Below are 17,676 nucleotides of genomic sequence, written 5' to 3' on the forward strand. Positions count from 1 at the left end.
GTCAGCAGAGCATTGAGAGGTGAGATGCGCTGTGACGAGTCACGGCGGTCTGACCCAGAAAATGTGAGTTTCCTCTACACACCACTCGCCAGAAGAAACCGCATTCATTGTATGGCTTGTTTTTTATTGTGACAAGCGTCTGCAAATATGCCAGGGGAAAACACCCTGATGGAGATTATAGATAAAGGGCTAACAGGAGTGGGCGAGCAGGAGCCAGCTGAGGCCATGAAGTGATTCCCATTAGTTGTTGTGGAGACAGTAGCAAAACTTTTTATGTACTGGTTTGCCTTATGGGCAAGGAAAATCATAGTGTTGATTTTGAACTAATATGTTATAACATAGTTTTAACTCTTGAAGGTCGTTAGACATGGTGGTGGCTAAAGATGAAGACAGCTTTTGATTTAAGGAAAGTCTGGATGACAAAGGTGAATGGTCAAAGGTTATTGTAATGAATACAAATTTTGACTAAGTTACAGCCTTAGGAGGCTGGTGAAAAAAATTATTTGTTTATAGTGAGAGAGACTGCTTGAGCGGAGGAAGGGATGGTAACTGTGTCTGTCTTTCTGTTATTGGCCTGCTAGAGCAAGCTGAAGCAAAATAATGATAATGAAACAAAACAACCCAGCTGACCTTGTTAAATTCTAATGAATAATGAACAAGACATGCTTTGAAACTGGTTGGGAGACCATGTAAAATTAGGTAGAAGCTACCGGAAAATGGGAAGTTTAAAATCTTATTTAAAATTTAAATCTTTTAGCAATAATATAAAGAAAAATGAATATTGAAAATGAACAGTTAACATATGTGTGTCTAGTATGAGTGCGTGTGATGGTGACAGCACTTTATGTCTTGTATGTATTAGTTTGGGGCACTAATATTCCGCCTGAATGGTGTGTATATTGCGTCATTAACCTCTGGAATGAGTTTATCATTACAGATGGGTTAAGGCAAATGACAAATTTTAAAGAAGCTGATAATTCTGATGAAAAAACAATACAGAACATGGGACAAGCTTTAAGTTGATTGGCCATCAAGCTCTGTCTGGTAGTAATAATTTTGTCATACATAATGTAGATTTGAAGATCAGTAAATTGGAATTGTGTAGTTGTAGATCACCATCTGGCATGGGCTGAGATAAATGAAAATGTTGTAGATTTGAGGGAAACAACAAAGTGACATATTGGCTAAGTCAACATGAAATTATCAAGAGAGCCTCTCACATTTATGATTATTGTGAACAAAGGGGGAGAAATGATTGACTGACATTGACCAAGTCTGTACAGCACGACTTGACCTGATAGGGAAAATTGATGACTTTGGAAATGTTTGTAGATGACTGACTTGAGAGACCAAACAACAGGCCTGAAAAGCAAGATTCGATGTGAGACTGAGGGCCGTTGCCTTTCAAATACTTCGAGAAGAAGATGAGATTGTGGCTTTAAGTGAAGAATGTAATATTTTGTTTCAGAGACAGAGAAAGATGTCTGGGCAAAATTTGGCTGAAGGACGCCGTTTGGGTTAGTGTTGATGGCAAACTTTATAAAAAACACTATGTTAAATGTTATGTTAAATTGATGCTCGAGTTGTGTCGTGCATCAAGAGGGAGATGGTATAACAATTGCCAAATATGGTTTATTAAGGGGTTCACATTTGCTGAATAAATTTTGGGAGAACACTAGGGGCCATTTTTCTGCCTAACAAAATTGATGTCTGTGAGTGTGCACACACCGATAACAAAGATTGTTTCAACAGGAAACGCCAGGGCATCGAAGGACACGGGAGAACAGTAGACAAAAGAAACTGCGTACTTTACTATCTGACAATAACCTCGAAATTTGTTTCTCTTTACAGAGAGCATGCAGGATTGGGAGACAGGGCAAAATGTGCCAATAAAATAATGGTTATGGATGAATTTGGCTAACTGTCCTGGCCTGGGTTATTAGTGTGGCAGAAAGGTGCTACACCTGCGCAGCGCATAACTTAAAATTTTCCTTTTACAGAATGTCAGGATGGATTGGATCAAACAGAACTAATTCTGTTCCAAATGTATAAATATTGTGTGGACATGAGCAAAGTGGGTTGAGTGTTTTTTCAGGGTAAAAGGACCCCGAGTGCTATTAAGTGAGCAAGAAATTATCCGGAGATAATGTTTCAGGTTGTTGATTCCACAGGTCACACCAAAGGGGACGAGCGGCTGTCAAGCGGTCACTAACAAAATACTTAAGGTCTCCATTCACAGGTGACAGTTCACTCCAGTGGGGGTGCGGTCGTGATATAAGGGAAAACCTTATAAGGATCAGAAAATGGTTGGAGAGTGTGACACCTGGGTCCAGGCCTCTCACCTACACCGACAGGCCACAACCATCCCATAGTCCATGGGGCGAACGAGATGATCAACACGCCTGGAGGAGGATGTGAACCAACTAATGGTTTAAGAATGTGGTTTTGTGATTATTTTGAGGATTTGATTTGATTAAATCAAAATAGGGCTTAGTATTGATATACAGTAGATCAAAAGATTTGATTGGTTACTTATTCATTAGGAAATATTTAAGGAAAATGTTTTTGGGAAGAGAAGATCTATTAATTAATGTAAATGGTAGGCTAAGTGCAGTAACTACGCAAACAAAGAAACGGAGAAAAAAGGCTTTAAAGTTTTTATACCAGCCAGTCAAACATGTTATGGATAGATTAGTGGTAATGCATCTCCGAAACGGGACATAATTTAACCCAGATATTTTTTCACAAGACAGAACACATGTCATAAAGCCCATTAGAAGTCTTAACTCATTTTTGACCAAATGTGTAGTTACTGCGCTTTGCCTTTGTAGGGCAGAGTGTTGAAGCTTATTAAGTAGAACCACAGCATGTTTGAATTAAAAGTTAAAGGTAAAAGAACACAGAACGTCCGTGGGGCGAACGAGAGGATCAACACAACTGATGGTTTAAGTTTAACAGAAGAATCTGTTTTTGTGATGATTTTGTTTGATTGAATCAAACTAGGTATTGATTTGATTGTAAATGTAGAAAATATATTGATTGTGTCTGTAATGGAAATATTAGAGTTAATATTGAACAACTGCATTGGTTAGAAGAATGGATAAAATTATAAGACTTCTCTGGTTAGATTTTGTTAAATATGGCATTAAATAGAGCTTACTAAATTGAATTAGAAGTGAACAAAATATGGTTAGGAAAACCGAGGTGAAATATGGAGATGGGCGTAGAATAATGGAAAAGGCTTAATGATAGGAGTTAGGATTGTTATTCTAATAATTTTGTTATTCATGGGTGAATATGATTACAGTGACAGGTGAAACATGCTGTCTGTTCAATTGGTGAAAATGACAGTGTATCCCAAGGATGAACAAAATTATGTGACGATACATGTAGCGGGAGCTACAGTGAGATATGTGTTAAATGTATGTTCTGTTTGTTTTTCTTCTATTTGTTTATTTTCTGAGAAAGATTAAGGGCAAAAGATTTAAAGAAGGTTACAAGCAGCGGTCATCCGTGTTACGAGATGGCGTACAAAGATAGGGTTTGAAACTGAGTGATTTTTATTATACTTTTATCTGTTTGTTTCCTTACTATGTTATAACTACCTTTTTCCTTACTGGCGTGACTGAGGGTCTGTTTACAGGAGCGCAGGAACAGAGATTTCTCGCTTAGCCCGGCGCAGTAAAAATGTTTACTTGCTAGCTAAAATATTACGGGGCCTTTCCCCAACAAAAACAGCCTTATGCTTCTTCATTCTAAACTTTTCTTCACAGGTTCAAGGAGAGTGATCATTTATGCAAAAATCAGAGATAAAGAGTATAAGTGTGATGATATGACTTAAAATTTGTTTTATTGTTTATTATTGTGATTATGGGTAATCAGAATGATAAAAAGTGAGGAGTTGTAGTGGCAATTTTAATGATATTCATTGATCTTTAGTAAAATATAGATGATTCAAAGAATGTCACATGTGTGTCTCACTTGTAGTGAGAGAAGATTCTGTTTATGTACCTGGGGAGGCAGAAGAGGGAGACACTCCAGAGAACAGACGAACAAGGACCTCTGACCTAGATGTCAGAAGGCCATTTTGGTGCAGGGGGGCTTATTGGGCCAACTAGTGACGTCTATGGAAAACTACTGGGAGGAAGGCACTGGGGGGAAGAAGGCCTTGAAACTAAGATAAAAGCTAGTTCAGTCTGTCTGGGGGTGTGTCACTCTTCTGCACAGGGTAACAACTGTGTATTAGACTGCTCCTATTCTTGCAAGAATAAATACTTCTATTTTATATAATTTGACTCTGAGTGTCTCTTACGCAGTTTGTTTGAGATGAATTTTTGCCACAACACACTTTACAGGTTTCATAGAAAGAGAATGATGTGAGCGCGTGTGATTGGCAGTGAGTCGTGTGTGCGGACCACATAGCTCAATACGAGAGGCAACGAGAAATGCAAAGACATGTGAAATAAAATCACAACATAATGTTTTAAAGAAGAGCGGTTTGATTAAAGTGGTGGAAATAACGGTTGATGGACACAGAACGGTAACAATTACACACCCACCCGCGTGCAAATTCGACAATATTTTAATCTGTGGTGATTTCAACATTCATGTTTGTTGCCCCTTTGATAAATCTGCTAATGATTTTAAGGCACTTTTAGACTCTTTAGACCTAGCCCAGTCCATATCCTGTCCTACTCATAGGCTAGGTCACACTCTTGACCTGATTATCTCGCGTGGGGTGACAGTGTCTTCCTGCGAGGTTTTGGATTTTCCCGTCTCTGATCACTCCCTCATACGTTTTGACATCTGTGCTGCTCCACCTCCACCTATATCCACTGTCCCCCGGCGTCGACGCATTATTACTCCATCTACAGCTGAGGACTTCACCACCGCCTTTTCTGCTTCTAACATAACCTCCACTGCTGAAGTGGCCCCGCATCTATGTCCAGAGCTTCTCCTCTCCTCATTCGACATCACCTGCTCCCGGATTATGGACTCAGTTGCGCCCTACAGGGTGAAGTCTGCAAATGGCTCTTCGGACCCTTGGCTGAGTGAGGCGACATGGACCCACAGGCGCCAGTGCAGGCAGGCTGAGCGGAAATGGAGAAAAGACAGGCTGCAGGTATCATTGGAGGTATTTAGAGACTGCCTTGTCATCTATCAGAGAGCAGTCAAGGAAGCCAAAAGTCAATACCTCTCTAAGCTCATTAATAACAATAGCCACCGTCCTGGTATTTTATTCAGTACTATAAACTCTGTTATAAATCCAGCCCCTGTTGTATTGAATGATGCTTCAGTTAATGCATGCAATGTATTTAAAACATATTTTATTGATAAGGTCCAGTCTGTTAGGCAAACTATCATACCAGCCCCTGTTGTCAGTACTCCCTCCCAGGCGACGCAATGTGTATTGGAGAATTTCGAAGTGGTTTCTGTTGTTGATCTTAAAAAAGCTGTTCATGACTTGAAGCCAACCACCTGCCCTCTAGATACTGTTCCTGCTAGGATTCTGAAAGAAGCCATCGACATCGTATGCCTGGTCTCCTTCATGAATAGCTGTTTTAGTCTGGGCGTTGTTCCCAATCCTCTCAAGCACGCCATTGTTAGACCACTTCTTAAGAAACCAAACCTTGATCCTTTTGTACTGTCTAATTTCCGCCCCATATCCCATCTGTCATTTTTGGCTAAGCTTATGGAAAAGCTTGTTTTCTCCCAGCTTCAGTCATACATCGATCTGCATGGTATGGGGGACAAATTTCAATCTGGCTTTAAGTCTAGACATAGTACAGAGTCAGCCTTACTGAGGGTTCATAATGACATTCTTAGAGCCTTGGATAACAAAAACTCAGTGGTTATGGTGCTGCTTGACCTTACCGCTGCTTTTGACACCGTCGACCACGCAATCCTCATCGACCGGCTCCAACATGTTGTGGGTCTACAGGGCACGGTGCTAAAATGGTTCTCGTCATATCTCACCAACAGAACTTTCTCAGTAATGCTTGATGACTTCTCATCCTCAGCTGCCCCTTTATCATCTGGTGTGCCCCAGGGTTCTATTCTTGGTCCTTTACTGTTCTCCCTTTATATGCTGCCACTAGGTCAACTCATTTCTAAGCACAACGTTCAGTTTCATTTCTATGCTGACGACCTTCAAGTCTACCTTCCTGTGGTTTTGAACAATCATTCAGCATTAGACCCCATCCATAACTGCATCCAGGACATTAAACGGTGGCTCTCTCAAAACTTTCTTCATTTGAATGAAGGTAAGACCGAGTATATATTGTTCACGCAGGACTCACCTTGCAGCTCTCTTAGTTTTGGCCCTCTCACGCCCCAGTTTGCATCCACTGTTCGTAACCTGGGTGTTGCTTTCGACAATAGATTGCATTTTGACAAACAGATTGGTGCAGTCGTTAAGAGTAGCTTTTTCCAGCTTAGGCTCCTCAGTAAGGTGAAATCATTCCTGTCCCGTGCTGATCTAGAAAGAGCCATTCATGCATTTATCAGCTCAAAGCTGGATTATTGTAATGCCCTCTACACTGGGCTTAACCTATCACTTCTCAACCGTCTTCAGATGGTTCAAAACGCAGCAGCCCGTCTCCTTACAAATACCCACAAACATACTCATATCACCCCCGTCCTCTGTTCACTTCATTGGCTCCCGGTACGTTTTAGGGTGGAGTATAAGGTTCTGATGTTTGTTTTTAAGGCCATTAATGGTCTGGCCCCAGCTTACCTCTCTGAGCTGGTCACTGTATACCATTCTGCCAGAACCCTCCGCTCCTCTCAGAACACCTCTTTGATTATCCCCAAGTTTAGATGCAAAAAGTTTGGAGGCCGATCTTTTGCCATCCAGGGTCCTACTTTGTGGAATGCCTTACCTACTACCCTTCGTAACATTACTGTGTTTAGTGTTTTTAAATCACAGTTGAAAACGTTTCTTTTCAGGAAGGCTTTCAACACGTAATCATTTGTTTTGTTTTTAGTCGTTGTGTTAGTTACTTTCAATTTTTATATACTGTTGTCTTTTTATGTGTTTTATGGAAAGCGCTTTGTGCACCTTTTTGGGTGTTGTAATGGCGCTATATAAATAAAAATTGAATTGAATTGAATTGAATTCAAAATACATCATTAGTTTAAATAGATGTTTTTGTGTGTGGGGGAGTTTCAGGGATGGTTAGATTATAAAAAAGTTCACATTCACTTTTCTTGAAAATATTTAGCTATTAGATCTATTTAAATGCTTCAGTTTGTTTTCATATTATAATAATATAATATGAATATATTCATTAATATGAATACTGATATATTATATCACTTCAAATACTTCAATTCATTTTTTTATATTATATTATATTAGGCCTATATTGTATTATATTATAAGCCTAAATAAAGAATCTCACAAGGGTATTGTTTAGGGCTCCTTGCCATTAAAAAGTTTGAAACCCCCTGCTAAAGAAAATATTGGAAATTCATAAGCAATAAACAATCATTTAACTTTGATGGTTTAATGCATCCTTTACACAATTAATTGACTGTACAAAAACATTTTATGGTTTTCCCAAACCATCTCGGTGTAACAGCTTACTTTTCTTTCATACTATATTCTATTATTGTAAAGAATTGAACTGTCCTGCAGAAGATTTTGTAAATTATTTTTCATAGGATTTCTTGGTAAAGACTGTACAGTTACAACGCATTCTCATCCCAAAGCGTGATATTTTGACTCTTTTGCCAAAGCGTCTATATCCAACGCTAATGGCACCCTTTAGCGTCAATATAACACGCTTCGGTTTTGGGTAGGTTTAGGTCTGGGGTAGTGTTAGGGTAGGAGGCGCCATATATCTGCGTCTCATATGACGCTAAAGGGTGCCATGTGCGTTGGATATAGACGCTTTGGCAAAAGAGTCAGTATATTACGCCTTGGGATGAGAACGGGCTCACAGTTAACAGCACGGTAAAAAAAATATCAGGTAACCTAAAATGTGCTTCATTTAGTGACTTAATTAACTGCTTGTTTTTCGAAAATATGATTTAATACCAATAAGTTACATCAAGGGTCATATAAAATAGAAATGGCACATTCAAGTTAAAAGTTAAAACTGAATGTTGAACCCATTGTGTTTCTACGTATGCTGTACAGGTCAGGTATAAAGAATATTTTTGCTCAGGTGGCGAAAAATGTCCGCCCAATAGAAAAAAGTTTTGCTCAGCAAGAAAAAAAATTAGAGGGAACATTGATCCCAATCCATCTCTCCCAGGAGTAGTGTGTCGCCCACGTCTTATTGACCTCCTTAATTCATATAAAGAAAAGAACATATTAATTACATCACTGTTGTCATTATTCTTGTTAAGTTTATATCCTTCCTGCTTAAGCATTAGTTCCCTCCTAATCAAACCTTCACTACCAACATTCCTATCACTGTGCACTTGCTGGACAGATCAGCCTTGTCCTCGTTACTTACCACTTCTCTACACCCTTCTACCAAAACAGGAATAGAAAAACCTCTATTAATTCCCGCCATCCGATGAATCATATTCCAAACCTGTTTAATATTAGTCTCAGAGCCGAGAGTGCCACAGAACTTCTGCCAACTCTCTCTCTTCGCACACTTTATAACCTTCCTAGCCTCAGCTCTCCGTTTCTTATATTCAACAACAAGACTCTCAACAGGACATCTACAAAGCTGCCTATAAGCTCTATTTCTAACCCGCACAGCCTCATCACAAGCCTGATTCCACCATGGCACAACTTTATTCTCTTTCCTCTCACCCTTCATTTTAATGGCTTTTTCTGCTACTTTCCTCACTACTCCACAAAGAGAATTAGTCCACTCAGCAGTGCTATCATGGCTAATTACATCTCCTAAACTTCCTACCAACTGATCTCTAAATTTATCCCAATCTGCTTTTAGAAAATTAAACCCTCTCTCCACTCTCTCCCTCTCCCCCTGCAAAACACTGCCAAATTCACTAAAAATAGGGAAATGATCACTCCCTAAGGTGTTAAGATCCATAGGATACCAATTCCCACACCTAGCAAGTTCACCTGACACAAAGGTTAAATCAATACATGACAGACTCCCTCTATTCACCTGAAACCTAGTCGGTCTTCCATCATTTAACTCCACCAAATTGTTTTTATCTATAAAATCTTCAATTAAAACCCCATTTACATCTCTAATTCTGCTGCCCCAAAGAGGATTGTGAGCATTACAATCTCCTGTCCACACTACTGGAGGTCTCACCTGATCCATTATATCATCTAACTTATCCATTTCCAACCGAAGACAAGGATTATAAAAATTCACCAATGAAAACCTACCTGCTGTGCTCCATACTTCAATTGCTATACATTCCAGTCCTGAGGTTACATTTACTTGCTTATATTGAACACCTTTTTTAACAAATATTGCACAACCCCCGAATTTCTGTCTTTACGTAAACAAATAAAACCTGGCATCACAAAATCTAAAGACGGTTTTAACCATGTCTCCTGAATACATATTAACTGTGGTTTATTTTTACAACCATCCACAAACTTTTTAAATTCCTGTCCATTAGCTATCAAACTCCTGGCATTCCACTGCAGGATACAAAACATTAATAGACTAACTATCAATTTCATCATCATCATCATCTTCCATTTGACCTCCATTATTCATTCCCCTTCTGTCTCTTGAAAACACATATCTATAGAGGGCAGCTGGCTCAACCTCTACAACCCCAAGACTCCTCTCAGCAGCCTTCACCACACTTCTAACAACATCTGAATTATTCTTAGTCTGCTTCATTTCACACATCACATCCACAATGAAAGCCAGGAATTTCATCTTACTCACCACCACTGATTCTTCTGTTATATAAGCTACCGGCGGAGGGCTTTCCACTTCTCTCCTCCTTGAGTCACTCACCTTACTACGAGTATCAACCTTTTTAACAGCCTCAGCATAAGACACCCCTTTATTAATCTCCCTAAACTGCTGCACCCTCATAGCCTGCTTAAATTGTTCACATTCACGATTTCCAGCTATGTGCCCTCCACCACATTAACCACACTTTACCACCTTCTCCATACACTCTGAGAACTCATGCTCACCTCCACATTTTCCACATCTTCTATCTCCTCTACAAGCAGCCACAATATGTCCATACCTCTGACACTTAAAGCACCTCAAAGGTGGCCTTCTATATGGATGCACTTTAAATGACAAACACCCTTGGAACACTCGTTCTGGCAGGGCTCTTTCCTGAAAAGATAACACCACAGTTAATGATTCCCACTTAACCCCATCACGAAAGACTTTAATTCGTGTAGCCTCATCAATCCTCACCCCCTCTATGCCCCTCACCAACTCAACCATGGAAACCTCCAAAGAAACCCCATAAATCACCCCTTTCAAGCCCGCCTTGCTCCCTGGAATAAATCCTTCCACTCACCTCTTCCCTATCGCATCCAGTAAAACAGCTTTGTTCATCTGAGCCACAGACTTGCAAAATACTAGCAGTTTCCCATCAGCCAAAATTCTTGCACTTAGGATATCACCCAACTCTTGTTCCTTCAATGCCTCAGCAAGCCTAATTGGATTGAGAGAACTAAACCCGAAAACCCTAACCCCTAAACCCTCCGGAACCGGAGTCTTCACGGGTCCCACACCGGAAAAAGCTCCCCATAGGAAACTGCGGCCAGAATTAAAAGTTCCGCCTCAAAGGTTCCGCCTCCTTCATAATCGTCACCCGTGACAATAATCTCATTGAATGCTTTCTGGTACTGGGCTCCAACTTCACACACACACACACACACACACACACACACACACACACACACACACACACACACATATATATATATATATATATTATTTTTTACATTTTTTTATTTTGTTTTAATTACAAATTCAAGAAACACTTACAATACAATGTAATATTATACTTCAGCATGTAACTTGTCCTGTACAGTTTGTGCTAGGCACATGAATGAGACCTCAAATTATGTGCTTTATTGTGGAGGTGTTACATTTAAAGAGGGTCTCCACACCCAAATATCTAGAGACTAGAATATCACAGACTTGGAGGTTGGCTTGGGTCAGTAAGTATCGACCTTGCAACACCCTATAAACCACATAGCAATCAGGGGCGGACTGGCCATCTGTGTGATCTGGAGTATCACAGAACGGCCGGTACTCCAGGACGGCCGGCGGGCCGGCCCACCACCCGCCACACACGCAAGCAGTCATCACCTGTTGTTTTTTCCCCCCACTAATCTGTTTCACACTCCAGTACTGTAGGTGGCAGCAATGCACCTTTAAGTTGGATGCCAGCGCGGAGCATTATCAGCTCGGCCCAAAAAAACTGCGATCGCGGCCGAAGCAGCTGTGCGAACTGATCTCGATCACGCGAACATTATTACACAGAGTTGCGCGATCCACTGAGAAGCATTTCAATTCAGCGCAGAATTCTCTATCTCTATTATAAACCCACAGATGGCTGTGATTTAAGCTAGTTAAAAGCCAGATTAAACAGCGCTGATATTCTCAACATCTTGACGCAAAAAAACAGGCGAAACATTGTTCCAAGAACAAACCAGTTAGAAGACATTTCACTCCACAACTTATGAATTAACTGTAACTTAGTAAAACAAACTTTTTTGGCAGAAATGTGCCTGTATTCATATTAAAAATGCTGTCATATTAATAGTCATGTAGGCCTATAAATGTAGGCTATTAAATGTAATGCAGTAATGTTTTTGTTTAGAAGTTATGGCAGTTTATTTATTTATTTTGCTTTAAATATTTATACTAAATTTTTATGCTACAATAGGTTTTTAGAGAATAATATATATATAACGAATTTTTCACCAATTGTTGAACCAGAATATCAAGATATTTTATTATTTCGCATATGATGGTGAAAAATAAAAAAGTTAAAGTTAAAAGTAAAGGTAAAGGTAAGGTAAAAAACACCACCATGTTATATGTATAATACATATTTTTGAGTATAGCCCTTCTAGATTATTTTATCCCTTGAGGTAGCCCTCACACACAAAAAGGTTGGAGACCCCTGGTATATAGTAACTAAATGTTTTATAATTACAAGTTAGGGTTTCTGTAGCCAGTGACATTTCATTATTTGTATTTTATTTTCAATGCAGATGTAATGGCATTGTACATTTTTTTGTTTTTATTTGAAGACTGAGGCTTCATTAATAAACAAAACCCCAATTGTCATCATTGTTTTTGAGATATTACTTGCTGTGAATACCTTGTCTGATATAGGTTACAGTATTGTGGCATAGTATCAGGACATTCTAGTGGCTAGGGGCGAATGGCTGGATGATGGGCCTATTTGGGAGAAAGTCCAGGGCTGTTTTTTAGCCCCAGTCCGTCCCTGATAGCAATACATTAATAAAACCAACCCCTCTCTCTCGTCTTATGTCTCTCATTTTGCCTTTCTGTGGTCTGCTGTTATGAGCGATTGTTCTCACACTACTTTGCTTGCCTACCGCTGTTGGTCACATCTTTGCTTCTATGTCATTGGTCATCTGGTTTGGGCCCGGATACCAGTGTATTCAGAAAATGGAGCTCATTTGCTGCTCACATTTAATCAGTCAACACACACTAGAGGATTTTACTCTGGAATATCCAAATGTTGTTACTAAAGTAGTTGCTACAGTATATTATTTGAAGAAGCTGTGCAATCAAACAATCACTATATGTTTGCTTGTTTATCCAAACCCTTTATTACTAATTATTGCTATCTCTAGGTACTGAAGAGCACTTACTTGACTCCCAAAGTCCTGGTATTTTTAACAGAAAGGAAATGCAGATGTTAATAGAGCTGTCGTAATCTGACATTTAGGGGAAAGACTCAGCAGTCCCTATCTAACAGAGCCGAGTTCTGAGATGGCCAGTGCCTTGATATACAAGATTAAGGCAGTTTAATGAACCCATGGGGCCTGTGGAGGCCTTCTAATGGCCCATTTTTTCCCTCCTATGACTTCCTCCAACTCTCCCTCCAGGGAGGGGGCTCCATAGTACTGCTGGAGTCCACTGATAAAAGCCTTAGCTTGGGTTCACAGGCTACTAAGAATAAACCAGGCCTTCCAGTGACAAACTGTTGCTACCATCAGTGTGCAGCAGGCTAATTATTGTTAACTAAAACTTAAACTATGCAAAATATTGTTTGTTCATTTTGATAAAGCTGAAATAAATGAAAATATAAATATTAGTTAGTGAAACTTAGAAATGTTGCCTTGGCAATACATTTAAATAAGTTAAAGGCACAAAGGTTATTAACTGGGAATAAATAAAACTAAATCTAAAACTGAAATAAAAATAAACTTAAACTTGAATAGCAATATAAAAAAGTAAAAAATTAAAATAAAGATAAATTAAAAAAAGAACAAAATGACCAAAAACTATAATAAACAAAGTAAAACTACAATATCATTGGTGTGCAGTACCTCAGAGGGCATTGAAACATTGTGGCATGGTGGGAATAGAGGAAAAAATGCAAGACTGTGATGCCAGGAGTTTTAAACCTACCAAATGGGAAAGGAGAGCGAGTATACCTTTCCAAAGCTTTCCATGTGCTAACTGCATAAGCTGGCTTGCACCAATGGGTAGACTGACTGAATACCACCAATACAGAATGTAAACATTGTTATATGTACAGCACTTTACTGATGGACAAAAAAATCTGTGGTTGTGATTTGAACTTATGATTGTACATGGGCAGTCTTTGCCAGTGCTGCTTGTTATAGTGGGTGTGGAACATTCTCCCTTGCGATTCAAGCACCTCTTGAGAATATTTAATTCAGAGTGTTTCAGGAAATGTGTCTCTAGGAGACTCCTGTGAACAAACAACCGAATCCATATATTTCTCTTGTTTGGCCCCGCATTAGAGAGACTCAGCAGAAAGGCACGCTGGACCTTTTGGAGACCCAGAGATGACCAGGCACAGATTCTTTACAAGCTCCTCCAAGAATTCCTGTTCGCTTCCCACGACAAATGGACCAACGTCACATCTACGACAGCAAGCAGGAAGGGGGTGGAGAAAATAAGAGGAAGAAAAAGAGACAGATCTAACTCAGAGAGAGGGGAGTAGATAGAAGAGGGTGTGTAGTAAGCCCAGGGGACAACAGTGAGATCTGTGATTGGGGTAAAATGTGCTGCAGTCTAAGTAATCATTGCTCAATGCTTATATGAAGAAACAGTGCTGTAATAAATGCAGGGCAGTAACTGAGATCATAAATGTCCAAATAAGGCTCAACTGTTGGCAAAGATAACACATCATTTAGAGCTTTTTCAAACTATAAATTATAATTTTTTAACCTTTTTCATCTGGAAAAAATAAATAAATCTAAATATACTTCCAAGAGCTTTCAAGCTATATGCTTGATGCAAACACCTCGAAATGCCTACCAAACTATCTATGTATCCATCTGTCTGTCAGTCCGTATAATTATAAAGACTTAATTAAGTGATATCACGCTACTGTTGTGCCTCACAAGGCCACTGGTAATCACAACTGCATTGATATAGAGACCAACAGTTTACTAAGAAGTATTTCTGATCGATGATCGATTGCTCCTGTCTGCCTCGCTGCCTGCTGTTCTGTGTGTTTGTTTGCTTCAAGGCTGTACGCTCCGTCTAAACCTCGTATTAGCTCCGTATTTCTTTCTGTTTTTGAGCCATCATTTCTAGTTGTTTATACTACTAAATACATCTTACCCAACATCTCAGATTAACCTTACACCGCTAGCTTCCGTTATAGTTAGCACAACACACTAATAACTCGCTAGCCTGTTAACGCGTCACCCGTGCGCTTATTTATTTATTTTCTCTCGCGCCCGCGCCTCTGAGTTCAGAAAAAGCCCAGGGGTCTCATTTATAAAGCGTGCGTACGCACAAAACGGGGCTGGAAACGTACGTACGCCAGTTTCCACGCAAAGGTTGTGATCTATAAAAAACAAACTTGACGGGAGAATGTGCGCAAGTTTAAGCAAACTTTGAGCCGTGCGTACGCACGTTTTGGAGACGGAGCAGTTTGGCGACACCGATGGTGAGCTGGAGCTAAATGTCTTTTTGGTCACTTTTAGACCGAAAATCTAAAGAAAATTATACATACAGTATACAGAAAGATAATACAAATATAATTTCACTCACCAAGCCTATCACATGAAGCAAACATCCATCCCTTTGTTAAATATCCATCCCTTTGTTCTTTAGTGAAACTGACGCAGCCTATCTAAAATCGTAAATCTTCATTATAATCATAAATACAGTGTTGTGTTGAGAAGCATACAATACTTGATGTTCAGTTCATAGTAATTGCTGACTATAACATATTAATGTGGAACTGCACCACTAGGGGCTCTAGTGAGGAATAGTGTTGAATAATGAAAAAGAGAAAATAAAAAGTTGGATATAGACACCACATGGAGTGTGTTCTGTTGAAGGGTGAAAACACCACATACAGTGTTCTGTGAAATATGTTCACAATAACAGTTTAAAAAATTAAAACTATGTTTTACTTCTGATATAAACATTTAGATTAAATATGCCATTCTGATTAATGGAGTTAGACACTTAAATTACATGAAATCATTACTGAGAAGTTACAACATTTTTTTATATTCAAGAAATAGAAATATTTGTTGTGGATGCAATGCTTTCAAACACTTTTCCTCTGGCATGCTGTGTTTTAATCTTTTAACTACAGAGATAATTGCTTATCATGATAATAGCAGATTGTCTGAGAAAATAGTATCGTGCAAATAATGCACTACAAGGTCTATCTGTTTCCATTAAAAATATAAATCAATTAAAAATACTCTTTGGCCAGTGGAAAAGATTGAGAAAAACTTTCTCTGAAATGTATTTTACACTATTTGATTTATTTATTCAAAAACAAGGCAAGGATATAGGCTACTAAATTATTTTTTATTAATGTAACTAATGTGACGGCACATCCGTATATCATATTTTCCAAATGTCTTGTACCGTTAAAAACATGTTATCACGTGGATGAATAATCATATGCAAATGATATGCAGATGAGGATATGCATAGTAAAACTAGGTGTTGTAAGCTCCATATATGGTTATTTCGGGGTGGAGACGCATGTGCTCACAATCTTCCGCTGACTGGGATTTATAAAGTGAATTCTGCGCAGGTTCTGGCGTACGCACGGTTTTATAAGTCAGAATATTTGTTTGCGTACGCCATTTTTGGCTTTTCGGACGCACGTACACTTTTAGGAAGGATCCTACGCACAGTTTTATAAATTAGACCCCAGGTGAGTAAGAATCAGTCAACAAACACGGTGAGTAAGAATCAGTCAACAAACACGGTGAGTATGTCTTGTCCTGTTATTGTCACCTGTATCACATGTCATATGTTTAGTATAGCCTTCTCCGATGGCAATATAGGATTTATATGTGATAAATGCAAGGAGACAGTCAGGCTGACGGAGAAGATTTCAGAACTAGAGACACGCATCCAAACTTTAATTGAGGATGGTAAGAATGCTAGATCTTTAGATAGTGTTTTGGATGCGCCTAGCATAGTGAACTCTTTACATGATTCGGTTCCGGCTGAAACAGAGCCCGTGCAGCAGGGCAGATGGGTGACAGTCAGGGATCGCCGCTCTAGTCGTGGATCAAAGAACCACTCTTCCATTCCGATTCCCATAACAAATCGATTTGCCCCACTCAGTGAAACACCCACTGAGAATTCTGTTGATTGTGCCCTGGTAATTGGTAATTCGATCACACGGAACGTGAAAATAGAGACACCAGCCACCATAGTCACATGTTTGCCGGGAGCCAGAGAGCCTGACATCAAAGCAAATTTAAAAGTGCTGGCTAATGCTAATCGTAAATTCTCTAAGATCATTATTCATGTCGGCACTAATGATGTTCGACTCCGCCAGTCGAAGATCACCAAAATTAATATTAAAGAGGTCTCGCAAGAACGCAAGTACGCAAGTACGATGTCAGGCACTGTAATTTGCTCTGGCCCCCTTCCTGTTCGCAGGAGTGATGAGATAGTTAGCAGATTGGCCTCACTGAATCGCTGGTTGTCTGATAGGGGTGGTTAATCTGTCTGATTTCCCGATTCGATTCGATTACGATTATTGAAGTCCCGATTCGATTACAGTCGATTTTCGATTATTAACGATTCTCGATTAGCGATTATTGATTTTCCATTTCACAACAGTAAACGAAAATACACTACAAAGTGTTTGCAGTATTAAAAAAAGTCAGCTGCTTTACTCTTTTATTGAGTAACAACAACTCAAAGCACTTTCTGTGTCGTGTAGTTATAACTTCAGAATTATTTGTATGTAGCTTATGTTCTGTAGAACACAGAAATGAATACATCACATTGTGTTGTGACTCATCAAGTTGAACTAAACAATAACAAATAAATGAAAGGCTTATTTCCTTTAGGAAGTAGATCAGAACCAACATTCTGTAGAAATTGGACAATTTTCTTCCAGAAAAACAAGGTGTTGTAGCAAGCAACGCTCGTTAGGCCGGAGACACACTGGCTGCGTGGCGTGAGCGTGGCGTTTCTGTTGCGTGTCAGCTGCGTCGCGTTTTCTGTGTCTTTGCACACCAGAAACGTGTCTGACGCGGCGCCGCTGCTGCTAGGTGACATAGAGGGACAG

Source organism: Rhinichthys klamathensis, unplaced genomic scaffold (genome assembly GCF_029890125.1).
Source record: "Rhinichthys klamathensis goyatoka isolate OS25496 unplaced genomic scaffold, OSU_Roscu_1.1 h1tg000102l_1, whole genome shotgun sequence".
In the NCBI taxonomy this organism is placed as follows: Eukaryota; Metazoa; Chordata; class Actinopteri; order Cypriniformes; family Leuciscidae; genus Rhinichthys; species Rhinichthys klamathensis.